At 36.5% G+C, this 16,058-nt stretch overlaps 2 long non-coding RNA genes and 1 other non-coding gene across 3 annotated transcripts; 1 reads left to right on the top strand and 2 right to left on the bottom strand.

Moving 5' to 3' along the window:
* The first annotated feature begins 653 nt into the window (after positions 1-653).
* LOC117793681 lies at positions 654-10,743 on the top strand. Its single transcript, XR_004618300.1, has 3 exons — positions 654-734; positions 8,641-8,657; positions 10,733-10,743. It is a non-coding gene; the product is annotated as an uncharacterized LOC117793681 (long non-coding RNA).
* LOC117793682 lies at positions 5,122-15,366 on the bottom strand. The gene is made up of 3 exons (XR_004618301.1): positions 15,306-15,366; positions 11,912-11,924; positions 5,122-5,131 (listed from the first exon to the last, which is right to left on the bottom strand). It is a non-coding gene; the product is annotated as an uncharacterized LOC117793682 (long non-coding RNA).
* On the bottom strand, positions 10,766-10,847 carry Trnas-aga. Its single transcript has one exon. It is a non-coding gene; the product is annotated as a tRNA-Ser (tRNA).
* Positions 15,367-16,058: the final 692 nt, after the last annotated feature.

The raw sequence follows: 16,058 nt of genomic DNA, 5'->3' as shown, positions 1-16,058 counted from the left end.
CCAGCTGACGGCCAGTTAAACGCTTCTCTTTCGGCCACTTTGCGCTCAACTTGGCTGTGGGTCAGTAAACCGATATGCGAATCATTTAACTGACTTTTCATGCCACTTCCAGTTGCAGTTGCAGTTGCAGTTGCCTCGTGTGTCTGAAATCGCTGGAATTGGATGAGATCTTGTCAGCAAATCAGTGTTCAACAAGTTCTCAATTTAATTCTATGTGAATTTCTTTTCAAATATTTGAGTATTTAAAGATTAAACTATGTTGATACAAATGCATCTTTTATGTCTAGATTTTTTTTGGATTTTTTTAACTGAGTAAATTTAAAAAAAAATAGTCGAATTTTATAAAAGTCCAAATTATTTTCAAGATGACTTATTATTTAATGATTTTTATGCTATAATATAATTCAACCGGTTCTTCGCGGTTCGGTTCAGAGCCGGTGTGCAGCCTTGGTAAATATACCTATACACTGAAAAAAAAGACCAAGTTCTAAAATCAAGAACATTCATCTTAAATATTTTGTTCTTAAAATAAGATTATATTAAGACCAAATTACTAAAACTAAGATTATTAATCTAAAAAATCTTAAAATCTTAATATAAGAATAAAAATCTTAAATTGTTAGGAAAGTATAAATAGGTACTATTTCGTATCAAACAAATGATGGCAACGTGGCGTTCTGGTTAGATAGACCGCTTCAGTTGTGAAGCAGTAGGCGGCGGTTCGAATCCCCCTCGTAAAAAATTAAAAAAACATTTATAAAATTACTAAAACAGATTAAAATATAAATAAATCAAAATTTAAAAATGAAAAAAAATATAAATATAAAAAAAATAAGTTTAATTTATTTTATTTTTTGATTTTAATTTTAAGAACATATATTCTTAAAATAAGAAATTGGTCTTATTTAAAATGTTCTTAAAATCAAGATGTGTTCTCTTAATTCAAGAATTTGATGTTCTCGACGCATTTTTTAGACCGAAAATCTTAGTTCTGAGACCAAAATCTTGTTTTTAGAACATTTTTTCTATCAGTGTATTTACTTACAAATTCGTAATGTGTATCTGAAAGCTGCAAAAATATTCATAAAATAATGAATTGTCTTAAAAACATATTATATTCAAATCGGAAATGTATTTTTAAGATAGAAATCATTTTCGGACTTGCCCTTGCACCTTAAAGTTCAAAAGTATCTTCAACATTCAGCACAATCATAAAGCCATAAAATAAATAAATTTTCTGAAAGGCATTTAAACTCAAAAGCATCCCTCAAATGCCTTGGAATTCAAAAAACTATGTAGTAGTTAAATAAATTTGGTTGATAAAAATACATGTAGTAGATAAATGTACGTATTCTTAAAGTATAAAAGATACAAGTGTGTCCTTTAGAAGCTTTAGCTTAGAAGTATCTTTGGCATTATACAAGTGTTCTTGCATCCCCTAGATACAAAAGCATCTCTGCAACATAAATACATCACTAAGCAACAAAATCAATGATGAAAGAAGCACAAATATTAAGGGAAAATGCAAAGGTATCTTTGAGATGCAACTTTTCTTTTTGCCGACGGCAAGTCAAAGTTCAAATGTTTAATTATGAAAAAAAAAGAAAAAAAAAGTTAAATATAAGTATATTTTAATGAATTAAATAGCCAATAAAGTCTCTATTTTCCCAATGAGGGCAACAAATTGAGACATGTTTGTCTGTTGAGTTGAATTTTATTGTAAAAACTAAATAGAGGAATTGTTGAAGAATAGAGGGTAGAATCTATGGTATCTATATTTTATTCTGTATATACATTAAAGTAGACCTATCTAACTATCTTGAACAACTGTTCTGTGATCTTAGTTTTGTTTCTGCTCTGATTATGCAATCAACTTAAAGACACAACACAAAGTTTTCGCAGACGAGACAACCTTGAAATGCGTCCAACTATGCAACACTATTTATATGGGTATGTATCTGTATCTGTATCTATATGTATATCTATGGCACATCTCAAACATAATAATTGAATTTACTGCAAGTTTTTGCTGGGCGACCGCGACCTTCGTTAAAGTTGTGAAACTTTGTCTTAAAGTTGAAACTGGAACACAACTATTTGCCCTAAATACATGTATGTATCTTTCTCTCTCTCTCTCTCTCTCTCTGTCTGTCTGTCTATCTGTCTCTCAGTGTGTGTGTATTATATAAAGTGTATAAAGTATGCACTGAGTGCGCCAACTGAATTTATATAACTCTTTCTATATTTTTTTTTCTCTCTAGATTTTTATATTTTTTATTTTTATTTTAATGCTGTGTTGCAGTTGCCTCTGTTGTTGTTGCTGCTGCTGCAGTTGTTGTTGTCGCAGCTGTTTTCGCGCTTGCCGCAACTTGAGCAACGTCCTTGGCTGCTGTCCTTCCCCGCCCCCTCCTCCTCCTACCACACACTTAAGCCTTGCATGTTGTTGTTGCTGCTGTTGTTGTTGTTGTTGTTGCTGCTGTTGCTCTGGCTGCTGACTGTCTGCAAAGTTTTCCATATTTTTAGTGCAGCCAAGCACAGGACAGACTGCCAGACAGACTGCCAGACGGACTGGCAGACAGAGTGTCAGACATTTGGAGTTTCCCACTTTGCAATAAGTTTCAAACTTAAATAAGGATAATAAAATGCTTTCGACTGCGCTGCCGCTGCAACAGCAGCATCCTTGCAGCAGCACAAGAACTGACTATGAACCCTTCCATACCCACCTCCCACCTCCCGCCACCCCCTCACTTCTCACCACCTATTCCCTCTGTCTATCCCTGTCTCTCTTATACTCGAGTCTCCGATTGTGTGACGTCCTTGGGTTTTCTCTGTCTGTGCGCTGTCTGCTGGCGAAAAGCAACCTTGCCACCTTCAGTTGCCAACCTACCCCACAGGAACCCCACCTCCCTCCCCCCCGCCTTTGCCGCCGCTTGGCAGCAACTTCTCGTTCTAGTCCGTGATTCACTCTTGAACAACTTTTTAACATAATGAAATCAAATAAAATGTAGGTAGAAGCTTTATGCAGCGAACGTCGCTTGTGCCATATAATAACACACACACACAAACACACACTAACGCACACACACACTCATTCACATAGAAAGTTGTGTGTCTGTGTGTGTGTGAGAGCATAATAAAATATATTTCAGTTGTCTGCTGGCATCGCCAACTGCGGTTCCTGTTGCTATTCCTCCTCCTTCTCCTCCTCCTTCTCCTTCTCCTCCTTATTTTCCTCTAATTCTCCTTCTCCTCTCTTCTGTCGTCTTCAATGTTGTGGCTTCTTCTTGTACTTATTGTTGTTACTGCTCTATTTTTATTGTTGTTGTTGGCCAACACTTTCAGTTTCAGCGACACAAACTGCATACTTTCAATTACCAACAACAACAGTAAGAACAGCAACAACAACAACTTATTGAGAGTGAACATTGATTCGGTTTTGTTTTACCTTAACTTTTCTTAACATTTCAGTTGATTTTTCATCCTAGCAGAAAGTCTCGTACTTTTTCTTAAGCAACAACTTCAACTTAGATACAAATTTAAAAGTTTTAGTTAATATGTTAAAGTCTATTGATTATTTTCATAAATTAAGAAATAGATTCTATTCATAAATTTAAGACATTGCTTTTCATTTTAAAGTGGTTTATTTTATAACAATTTTTTAAATTAAACACATATTATTATTATTATTTTTTATTTGTTTCCTAGTGCTACAAGTATTAAAGTTACTTATAAATTATCTCACTATTCACTATGTTGAATAAAATGTCCTTAAGGATGTTACATTTTGGCCAATTATATACATAAACAAAAAAATTAAGAAAATTTTAAAGCTGTTCACGTAGTTACTTAATTATATTTACTAAATCTGTATAAATTTCTTGATACTCCCTTAAAAATGTATTTAAAATTAAACTTTGAAAATGAACACTTACAAACCTAGTTAGTTATCTTGAAGGTGTGTATATTTATATGCAAGTAGCTTTGAGATACAAAAGCCTTTTCTGCAACTCAATCACAAGATTCTTAAAGATATAGAAATCGACACTTCTTATCGAAATTAAATTAGTTTTTTTTAGAAATAAGAAGCATATCTCATATTACTTAAAGCATTTTTAACCTTAAAATGCAAAAGTAACTCTTAGATAAAATGAAGTTTCCGTTACTCCTTCAAATGCAACATTAAGATAAAGAAATCGATAATAATAATGGATATAGAAACATTCCACAATCCGCATTTAAAGACATATCTGACATTTTTAAACACATGCCACCTCAAAGATACTCGTACAATGCTAACTTTAAGATACAAAGGCCGAAAGCCTGCTTTAATTAGTTACCCTAAAATGGAAGCTGTGCAAGTCGATAATGCCAATCGAAATAGATTGTATGTAAGAACAATCAGCAGTTGTTTCAATGCCCAACTGATTAGGCCCCAGACGAGGGAAAACTCCGTGCCACAGACATTAAGTTGCAGCTTCAGATTCAGCTTTATTTCGAGCTTCATTTTCATTCCCCAGAAAATGCTGACTTCAATTGAGCACATAAAAAAAAAGGAAAGAAAAAAAAAACAAAGGTCCTGTGGTTCGATTGTTCTGTGTAGTCTGTTTTTTTTTTATTTTGGTTCACAATTTACAATTCAGAATTTAAATATATGTATTTGCTCATTTTGTTAAACAGCCGCTGGCAAAGTCAGTTCTCGACTCTCCACACTCCACTCTCGACTCTAAATTCCGAGTCCAAGTTGGACATGGACTCGTCATCATTTTGTGCGACAAATGACAATTGCAGTGCAAGCGACACAGCTTTGTCCTTGTCTCCTCTGCCCTCTCTCCTCTTATTGCACCTTCTCCACCAGTTCATCCTCCTCCTGGTTTGTTGATTCCTTGCCAAAGTCGGACTCTGCTATTTGTGTGTTATTTTGGCTCTGAACACAGCACTTTACGAGCACAGCGGACACATCCTTTACGGGCCTTGTAAAAATAAAAAAAATAAAAAAAAATAATAATAATAGAAGACAAACTTTTAAAGTACTTGAGAAATTCGGATAGTTTTTTACCTATATGTTTTATAAAATGTGAGTCATCTTGTAAATAAACAGTAAGATTTGAATTACGAGTAGTTTATTTATTGGCTTGTAAGCTTAACACAGTTAATTATAAAATATTTTTAATTTTATATAATCTATGTGTAGTTTCAAAATGAATAGTAAAATTATAAATATTTATATGTAAAATTGTATATTTATTTGTACTTGAATTTAGCACAATTTGTGGACAGAAGTTTATTGATTTTACATTGTTATTAAAAAATTTTATTTTTAATTAAATTTCTAAAAATTAAAAAGATATTGCTGAAAGCCTGCATAATAAAAAAATTGTATTATATATAATATTTACGTATAGATTAGCTTGTTTAATCCTGGTTCACAGGGTTGGCACAAAAGTTTTAGGCGTTTCCTATAACCGAATATTTTTCTAAAGCTCTTCTTACTTTTAAAACGCAGCATTTTTAGCTTTAAAAAAATCGAAATATAATTAAGTGAAGTCTTAAATTAAATCTATTAAATGATTTATTAATTTTTATCATCTTCGATTTTATTAAACGCAATAATTTGAAATAAAAAAAAAACATAAATAACATATAATTATAATATTAATAATAATAATTTTTACAAAATTCTCCATCAGATATAAGTATAATTATCATTTTCAAAATTATGTGAGCATTTTAAATTTTAGCTTTATGAGCTCAAATGTTTTTCAGTGTACCTGAATTGTAATCGTGACTAGCACAATAATTTATAAGTTATTCTTGTAGTGCTAGGAAGCCAAATAAATAAATAATAATATAATAATTAGAGTTGTCATTATTAAATTAATTTAAGTTATGTAGCAAATTTTCAAAGAATTAAAATGCTTTAGATTCCTTGAACTAAACCATATTATAACATTTTCATATTTTCTTATTTAAATTCTTTTTTTTTTAAATTAATTTTTCATTTTCTCTATAATTATTTGAGTAAATTTAAAAATATTTGTTTATTTTTTAAATTTATTTTTTTTTACTTTCAATAGCAGTAAAATTCAAGATTTGTCAGTATTAATATTTAGCCAGATTCTGAGCCTGGACTTTTTAGCCAAGCTGACAAAGGATTCCCCCCTCCCCTTCGCCTACCCCTGCTGTTGCTGCGTTTAATTCCAGAGGGAGGGGGGAATGGTAAGGGGAGGGGAGGTGTGCCAAGAGGGAGGCTTCATTTCGTGCGCTGTCGTCCATCAGTGAAATAAAAATGTCACTCCCATTGCAATCCATCACGTGACAAATGTGTTTCTCTGTCTCTGTCTGCAGTGCGCCCAGCTACGTGTGTGTGTCACATGTGTGTGTGTGTGTGTGTGTGTGTGTGCTTGGGCGTAAATGTGCCGAAAAAAAATGGAAGAAAAGGATAAACACGCCGCCTCGTCCGGCCGGAGCAGAAAATGTCAGCCAAAGCCAAGCCCAGGACAAGGACGAGGACGAGGCGGGGAACAGGACGGAGACGGGGACGAAGTAGCGGACCAGCAAGAGCAGCAGGCGCAGGACCCAGGACACAGGACCCAGGACCCAGGACTCAGGACTCAGGGACAAAGCCAGAACACTGCCAACGACGAATGACGTGACATGGCAAAACTTTTAGTTTGCCTGACAACACGCAGCGAAGGAGGATCAAGAGGGCGGAGGGGCGTGGCCGTGGCTGCTGCTGCTGCTGCTGATTTCACATATGTGTGTGTGTGTGTGTGTGCAACGTTGCACTGCTTTTTTTTTAATGCCTTTTTTCGGCTCTGCTCTGTTATTTTTTTTTATGTGCCTTTAGCCTCAACTCGTCTTTCGGTTTTAGCTCTTTGTTTTGCCCCGACTTGATGTTGTTATTGTTGCTGCTGCTGCTGTTTTCTAGATTGCATCCAAAATTTATGTTGTCACTGTCGTTGTTGTTGTTGTTGTTGTTGTTGTTGTTATTGCTGTTTTCATCCAAAATGGCGGCGGCCATTCGCGCCCAGCGCTCGAGTCGATTATTTATAAGCAGTGACAGCGTCGCGTCAACTTGATGATAAACTATGTTTGCCTCGGCGCCCTAATTGAAAATAATGCAGCCCACACACGCCCACCGCCCACACTGTGGCCGCCCTCTTTCTACATTCAGCCTTCCTTCATCTAACGACATAGGCGCAACCCACTGGACGTATACGCAATCTTATGGCAGCTTGCAAAAGCAGCAAATCCGTCGACTTACGCTTCTTCTCCAACTCCCACTCTTTTCTCTACTCCTACTCCTACTCCTACTCTTCCTCCTTCTCCTGCCATAAAATAAAAGAGAGCAAAAATGGCGCAGCCCCCAAAAATTGCAATCAAGTGCAAAATTGCCGACGTAAACGATGGCAACGGCAGAAGCTGAGGCTGAAGCCCAACAGGAAGAAGCAGTAGACGCAGAAGGTGAAGAAGAAGAAGAAGAAGAGGAGGAAGAAGATGAAGATGAGGCGCAAGGATCCCGAAAAAGTGCAGGCAATGGCTGCCAGGACACGTACTAGAAAACGTGGACGCCATCATCGTCATCGCAGTCTTTCTTTCTTATCGTTGATGTTGTTGTCGTTGTTGTTGTTGTTCTTGTTATTTCTGCTCGCAAGTCGTCGTAAAAACAAACTAAAAGCAGCTTCCCCCTCATCCGAAAATGAAAAAACGAGAATAAAAAATAAAAATAAATAAAAAAGAGAGAAAACAGCCCAAGAGAAACAGTCCAAGGCGTTCCTACAGTTTCAGAGTCGCAATTCGAGATGGTCAAGAGAAAGACGACTAAATGGATGCTCTGCCATGTGGAACGCAGTGGCAATGGAACACATCTTTAATACTTAACTTTGCGAGCTTGAACCTAAAAAGAACTGCTTTCTAAAATAAAAGGTTCCGTTCGAAAAAAAATAATTACATAAATTTTATGGTTTTCTAATACTACGCAATTATTTGAGACTTTGGATTAAAATAAGTCATATTAAAATCTTCAAATAAATTTAAATTATCAAAAAAATTTTATTTCTTTAAAAAAAAAATTTAATTAGTTGAAAATGTAGATACAAATTTATACCAATACAAATATTTTTTTGTATGAAATTGAACCAAGGTTCGAACCCAAACCTTGGGTTCAGGGGGTATATAAACCAATTCGCAAAACGAACCGGTGTCTAGCTCTATGGTTCGAACCGCCGAGCCGAACCTTTAACAAAAGTTTTGAGGCTTGCAGCCTGGCTTCAAATAAATTTGAAATATATTTCAAAAACTTGAATTCACTTCTTTTATTTAAAAATATTTCATTAATGTCAGTTGAATATTTATAAAGTAAAACTTTAAAAAAAGGCGTCCTGAAACGATTTGAAATTGGACATCCGAATTATTTCAGAATGTTTCCATTTCATTGAAACATATTTTCATAAATAAAGTTTAATATTTAAAACTTTGACGCATTGAAAATATTGTAATTAGTGGCAAATAATTAAAAATATTTGTAGAAATTGCGCATTGAAACGATATGAATCCTTAAAAGAGCAATTAGTTTACCCTTTGCACAAGGGAACGCAGGAATTAATCAAATATATATGATTGAATTAAAATTAAAATAAGAAACCCGATTCAAAGCAGTTTTTTTTTCGAAATTTGGCAGGCTGAAATAAAACACGATTGTATCTAAATTAGTATAGTATCTAAATGTTCGATTAAGAATAAAATTTTTTTTTAAGTTCAATTTCAACTGACTTTTACATATATTATTTATTCAGCAGGAATGTTGAAATTATACGGAAATTGATGCAATTAATATTTGTTTAGGGGCCGGTTTTACAATATCTCCTTAAATTTTATAAAATAGATAAATTCAAGTTTGACATTGATTTCTATACATTTTACGTCAAAATATCTGTTGTAAAGTTATCAAACCCCTTAAATAGACATTGAAAAACCGGCCCTTAGATTTATAAGTAGCTTTGCTCTTCTTATTGGTTCTCCATTGAGGTTTTTGGTAAATTGTTGAAGATTTCTTTAGGAAAGCTTAACATAATGGTGAAATGTCGATCGTTGTTAGGATCCCTGTCAATCCCTGGTCCCCCAGCGAATATACTTCGGCTTTAGCACATTTCATGGGAATGAAACACAAAAAGCAGGCAGAAATTCCATTAATTTTTGTCCTTCTTATCGCTCGGTTGCTGCTATTGGAACTCGGGCTCTATGTTAGTTTCTAGCTTGAGTTTGGGTTTTTCTTCTCTCCCAGTTTGCGATTGTGATTGGGCGTCGAATTGGTGGCAGATGGGGGTGAGGCTGGGGGTGGGGGTGTGGGTGGTAGGATGACAGTGAGGCAATGCTGCGTGCCACAGTGTGGCAGCTTTGGCTTAGCTTCGTCACGTGCTGGGCGCAAACTTAACGCATTTCCGTGCAACGGCGGAGACGACGAAGGCGTTGGGTGGCGCCACCAAGCTGCCCCAAGCCAAGGGGCAAGCGTGGGGCAAGGAGGCAAGGGGGCGAGGGGCAGCTGTCCTGGCTGCGTGCACAAGGACCTTATTGATGCAGCAACGACTTTGGCAAGGCTGCAAAATTTATTGAAGCGTTAAGTTGCTGCCTTTGGAGACTTGGCTTAGTTCTTTCTATTTTTTTTTTTTTTTTTATACTTTTCCTCTATTTTCACTATTTTTATTTTTTATCTCTTATTATATTCTTCCCGGGGAGCAGCAGGTAGCCAGGGGGGTAAATGCGTAAATGTTCAAGTGTCTGACTCAAGAGCATTTCAGTGTTGTCGTTGTTGTTGTCGTTGTTGTTGTTGTTGTTGTTGTTGTTGCTGTTGCTGTTGCTGTTGCTGCTGGTCAATCTGCAAAACACATACACGGAAAGTGCATTACGGCCGTGTCCATTTGTTCCGTTATTTTTAAAGGCCAGGCCATTATTTAATTAGTTTGTCTTAACTGAAAGTGCACTGTGTGCCAATTTTGATTAAGCCAAAGTCAAAGGTCAAACCGGACGCAATAATAGCAAGGCAAAGAGACACAGACAAAGACAACAAGTGAGAGAGAGAGAAAGAGAGAGGTGTTGAGTTAACGCGCTCTCTGGCATGCCTCCATCTCCACTTTACTTCACTTGTGAATTATTCAAAATACCCAAATTAGCCAATTGAAAAGTTGAGAAATACAAACATTTAAGTAAAATGTTCTAGCTGAAACTATCGAATTGAAACTGAAACTCCATATCCTCCAAATTGAAGAATTTTCGTTATTTTGTAATTCTTAATTTAAAAAAAAAAATATTATTTATAAAATAATTTAAAATTTGCCAACAGTTTTTTATAGTTTAAAATTTTTGGCATTCTTTGCATATTAATGGCAATGGTTACATATTTTTATTCCACTTTAAATTCCCAATTTTGGAAACGTATATTTTAGATAAATTTTTCAATTTGATGTCAAATCTATCAACAGATCATATATTACATATTCAAAAAGACGTTCGGCAACGAAATTAAAAAATTTCGATAAAGTTATGTTAGTAGCAATTATAATTAATGGACACAGGGTATACAAATTTAAAAAAGCAATGACGAATGTATGAATATAAAGTATTAGCGTTCGACTCAACATTTCCTAAAATAAATATATACAATGATAAGATAGTAAGAAGTAAAGTGTTATACAATTATTCAAATTAATAATAATTTGATATGCTTAAGCATAAGTATTTAAAAAAGAAAAAACAATAGGAAACTCCTCGCAGTCGGTAGGATTCGAACCTACGCTCCCAGAGGGAATCTGATTTCTAGTCAGACGCCTTAACCGCTCGGCCACGACTGCTGTGTTGACTTGGCCCGAATAATTCACCTATTTTAAGACAGCAAGTGAAAAGTGTGCATTCTATTTATAGATAAGCTCCACAAATCAAATTATTGTTTCTGCAGAGTAAGAGAAAATATAGTAAATGTATAGTAAATGAATTTCGGAAAAAGGAATATTTAAAGAGTGTTTGTATGTTTAGTTCTGGAGATAAGATATAGAATAAACGATATTAGTTGAATGATATAATATATTGAATATATTGTGCTATCTTTGTGTACTTCAAAGTGTTAGTGGTTCCTATGACTTTGTTAACCTATAACTTATTCAAGAGTGTATATTTTAAGTTGCAAGCATCCCAACGGTTTGCCCAATTTACCGTTATTCGCTGCTTGCCGCTTGATACCGTTACTCGTCGTGCGTGGTGCAATTTTGTGCAATGACACGCCAATGTTTGCAACGTTTTGACGTTTATTTTGTTTGCATCCTTTTTCGGGTTGTTTTCATACACTTGCAGAGGGTATTACAATTTTAAAAAATCGTTGATCTAAGAGTATCTTAAATTGAATATATAATAATTTATGTATGTACATATGAACATATTTACAGTTAATAATTTAATTTAAGCTTGATTATAAAGATCATAAAAAAAAATAAAATCAGTATGATAAGTAAGAAGCTTTACCGGAACTAATAACGATACTAATAATAATAATACTAATACCTATTGATCTGATTGGATTTTTTCTAGATTATTCCCGTTTCTTGCAACCAATGTTCGATAATATACATTTGTTGAGTACCCCCTCACAAATCAAAATATTTTTGTTTACTTTCTTTCAGCTTTTTATTAAAAATTGTTTTCCTATTAGCTTCAAAAATCAATAAAAAAAAACTTGGAAAGCGGAACGAAACTTCACCTGTTCTTGAATGTTGAAGGTTTGCAGCATAGACATTAACTTATTTCCTTTTAAAATTATATTTTTGAAACAAAATCAAAGAGCTACAGGTATATGATATACATATATGTATGAGAATGTCACACTATCAATTTATAATTAACGTAAATCTTATAACATAAATACATATATTTATATACTCAGCCTGAAGGCCTCAGTTGCTCTGGCTACACCATTGTTTCCTAGAATTAATTATACTTTACAATTAAATAAATAAATAAATAAATAATATTCTCATATTTTGAGTCAAAAAAATATAAATATGCTCAACAAATTTGATCACATTCAAAATAAATGATATTGTTGTCATAAGTTAAAAAATATATATATGTATATGAAAAACTTAAATTTTTCAAGATGCTCTAAATAGCAATTATTGAAAACATTGCAGAGATCAGCAAGTGTATAAAATCTTCGGCGTGCCGAAGATAAGTTTCCGTTGTGGTAGTCTTGTTGTAGTTGTTGCTGTTGTTATTGTTGTTGTTTCTGTGCTCATGTCTATTAAGTCAAATTAATTGTCCATTTATTTGTTTGCCATTTTTGCTAGAAGCAGCCATCAAATATAATTCGACAGGCAACATGAACGCTGAACGGTAAACGGTAAGCTGTAAACGGTAAAGGGTAAACGGTAAACAATGCGCTGATCAATTTGGTGGGTTGAGTGGATGGGGGTGGGGGAGGCGGAGGCGGAGGCGGTGGGAACGTAATGCATAACAGAAAGCAGGAAAACCACTCGAAAGTAAATACAATTTGTTGGCTCTATTAAAAATGAATTAAACTTTGCTTAAATGGCAGCCATTTGTTGTAGTTGTAGCTCTAGTTGTATACGTTGTTGTTTTTGTTGTTGTTGTAACAAATGTTGTTGCTTTTGTTGTTGTAGCGCAGTTGAGTGATGTGCGCCATTTTGTTTTGGGCTGACGCTAGTTTTGCATTATCGATGAGCAGCGAAATTGATTCCAATTGCAGTTACGTGCATGCAATGCGACTGCAGGAGAAGGAGAGGGAAGTAAAAGAGAAAGACAACTTAAAAGGGGGGAAGGCAACAAAAACAAAGCAAAACTATAACAACAACATCAACAAAATGCAACAGCATTATGAATGAGACAAGCAAAGCCTTTTAGTGTGTGATTGCGTGTGTGTGTGTGTGTGTGTGTGTGTGTGTGTGTGTGTGTGTGTGTGTGTATGTGTGTGTGCAGCGCCTTGGCAACATTTGTTTAAAGAGCGCAAAAGAGCGCAACATGCAATTGAGTGCAGCAGCAGCAGAAGCAGCTTAAGAGTGTCCATCGAAAGGCGCACAAAGAAAGAGAGAGAGAGTGCAGGAGTGAGAGCGAGAGTGAGAGAGAATTGCAAGCAGAGTTCCACTCAAACATTGCGTCGCAGTTGCAGCGACGTTGACGCGCCGTTGCTCGTTACGTGAGTGCGAGAGCGCAAGAGAGCGCACTCAATGTTGCTGTGAGAGAGCGCCAAATGAAGTTGACTTTGGTATTGGTGCACTCGCAGTCGCTGTCGCTGTCGCAGCAGCAGTCGCAGCAGCTGCGAACGCAGCAGCAGCAGAAGTTCGAGAGTTTCGAGTTAGTTTCGAGTGAAAATTCGGTGGAAGCGACGCGTTGACCAACGCAGCCGGCGTTTGCAGTTGTGTAGTTGTAGTTGTAGGTGTAGGTGTAGGTGTAGTTGTAGGTGTAGTTGTAGTTGTAGGTGTAGTTGTAGGTGTAGTTGTAGTTGTAGGTGTAGTTGTAGGTGTTGTAAGTGGGTGGCTGAGAGTGCAGTGGATGGGCGAGTGAGTGGTGGGTGGGGGGTGGTTACTGTTGGTCGGCGCACGTGGCAACTTCGACACACACACACACCCACACACACACATACGACAAAACGAATTGGTTTTGGCGGCGCCTTGTAACTGTACGCACTCAGTCCCCGCTGCCGCTGCCTCTGCCCGCTGCCGCCTGGCCACGCCTACGCTGCGACACCCACGCAAAGAGGCGCTAGTTAGGATTGGTTCGACGCCGACTGGACAGCGGCTGCTGTGAAGAAGGAGAGCAGGAGATGGAGTTGAAAGAGGCAATTGGGAGAATCTAACGGCACTCGCTTGTGTCATGCAGTTCTGCTGTCGCAGTCGCTGTCGCTGTCGCTGCTGCAGCTGGCGTCGCAGTCGCCGCCTGCAGTCTTGTCGTCCTTTTTGGGCAGTTTTCGTGTGTGTCCAGCGCGTAAAAAGCCGCTGCCGATGCCGACGTCATTTCTGCCATTTCTTCTCCTTTTTTCGCTTTCTGCTCCAACATTTTTTGGGGATTATTGATGCCGGGTTGGCATCAGGGATGGGGCAGGGGAGGGGGTTGTATTTGAGTTTAGGCGACTGCAATGTGTATGTGTGTGTGTTTGAGTGTGTGTGTGTGTTTATGTGTCGGGGAGAGGGTTGGGGTAAGTTTTTGTTCTGCCTGCTCCGTGCGTGTGTGTGTGTGTCGTGGGTTGGGGGGGGGAGGTTAAAAGCAAATGAAAAATAGTAAAGTTCTGCAATGCAAGGATATTGATGAAGAACATTTGAGAGCGCCGGCCCGGAAAAGAGAATCTGCCCCTACCCCCCACACACACACATACTTACCATGTATGTTTGTGTGTGTGCGTAACGGATTACATGCGACTGGCTATGAGTGGTAGGGGGCGGGGGATGGGGGGTGAGCATTGCGCCTGCTCGTCAGTTTCAGTAAACACTTGCCCTCTCCCCTCCTCTCCCCCCGCCTCTCCCCATCCCACCATTCGCTTTCCCACCAACAAAACTGAATAAATGAGGCTTTAAACTTGTTAACGTCATCGCCGACGCTGACGCTGACGTCGACGTCGACGTTAGTTGTTAAAAAGTTTTTTAGTTTTTAGTATTAGTTACGAGGCTGGGAAAAACTAATCGCTGCCCTGTGATCGAGCAACCACGTCCGGTTAATTCTCGGCTACACACGGCGTATGCGTAATGCCAAGTTCATTTTATATATTCCAATTATTTTTTTACAACAATAACAACAGTTAATTTAGACATATAGTATGTATACTCGTAGTATTAATGTGGAAAAGTTAGGAAATAAGTAGGAATATAAACACTTGGGAAATGCGGAAAAATAATTTATTTACTTGAAAATATGGTAAACAAAGTTCACAAAGACAAGTTATGAATAAATATGATAGATAAAAATATCAGAAATAATCAGAACAGTTCCCGTCTTCACTTCCAGTTTTATGATAAGTATTTAAGAATGATCTTTTTTACTTCATCAGACTCCAATTCACTAAATCAAGGGAAATTTAATACGCAAAATATTTCCAAAATGAAATTAGAACAGGTTAAAAATTTTCACTTCCGATCAATCTTACCGAATGTGAAAACCAGAACAGGCCCGAATAATCTAGAAGAATGAAAGTCGATTTACAACAGAAAATTCCATATAAAAGATTAAGTAATTTTGTGGAATAAATAAATGTTAAATAGGAAATGCGTACCATAAATTTTAAAATGTTTTAAATTAACGATCTAAAAAACCAGGGAATAATATCGGAACCGTTAACCAAAATTAACCGTTTCATATTTAGTATCAAAACCGATAAAGTTACCAAGTTATGACAGCTTGAAGTTTTCAGCAAAGGGTCATGGGAAAATTATGGAACAATTGGACAGCGACAGAAAGAATTTAGTTTTCCAATTTCGATGCTTAATTAAATTAGAGCTGTTGATTTTTCATGAAAATCGATTTAAATAGCTCGATTGATTGTCAAAATGATAATCGGGTTAAAGTAGTTTAAAGTCACATCTGCAAATATAGATTTGTCGTTTATTCAATGTATTTCTACAGCACTAGCTCTAGGAGATACACTTGCAACCAGTAGATACTTTTGCAGCATTCAACTAAAAACCTGTCCTTGCTCAAACCAAAATTATCCAGAATATACATATGTAAATATTGAAGCTGCCTGTAGACTGACCATAGCAGGGTATATTTAAGTCGCAGCTACAACTCTTAGCCTTGGGTATATCCAATTTTAGGCTTTTGGAAAAACTTCTGTTGCATTGTGCAAACAGTTTTCAACAACAACTTTGTTTTGCAAATCATTTGGCAAAGGAATTCCTGGCCAACAATTTATCAGCTAAAGAACACACACCCTCCTCCCCCGCCCCCCTTTTCACCATTCTCCTGATCACAACCCCCTTGAGCTGCGTGGGATTTGTGAGTTACAAACGGCACAACTGTACTTTTCAGGTTGTGACGCGTCCGGACATGAAAATTGTCTAAATAAA

This window comes from Drosophila innubila, chromosome X (assembly GCF_004354385.1).
Source record: "Drosophila innubila isolate TH190305 chromosome X, UK_Dinn_1.0, whole genome shotgun sequence".
In the NCBI taxonomy this organism is placed as follows: Eukaryota; Metazoa; Arthropoda; class Insecta; order Diptera; family Drosophilidae; genus Drosophila; species Drosophila innubila.
This window is presented reverse-complemented; position numbering and strand designations above follow the sequence as displayed.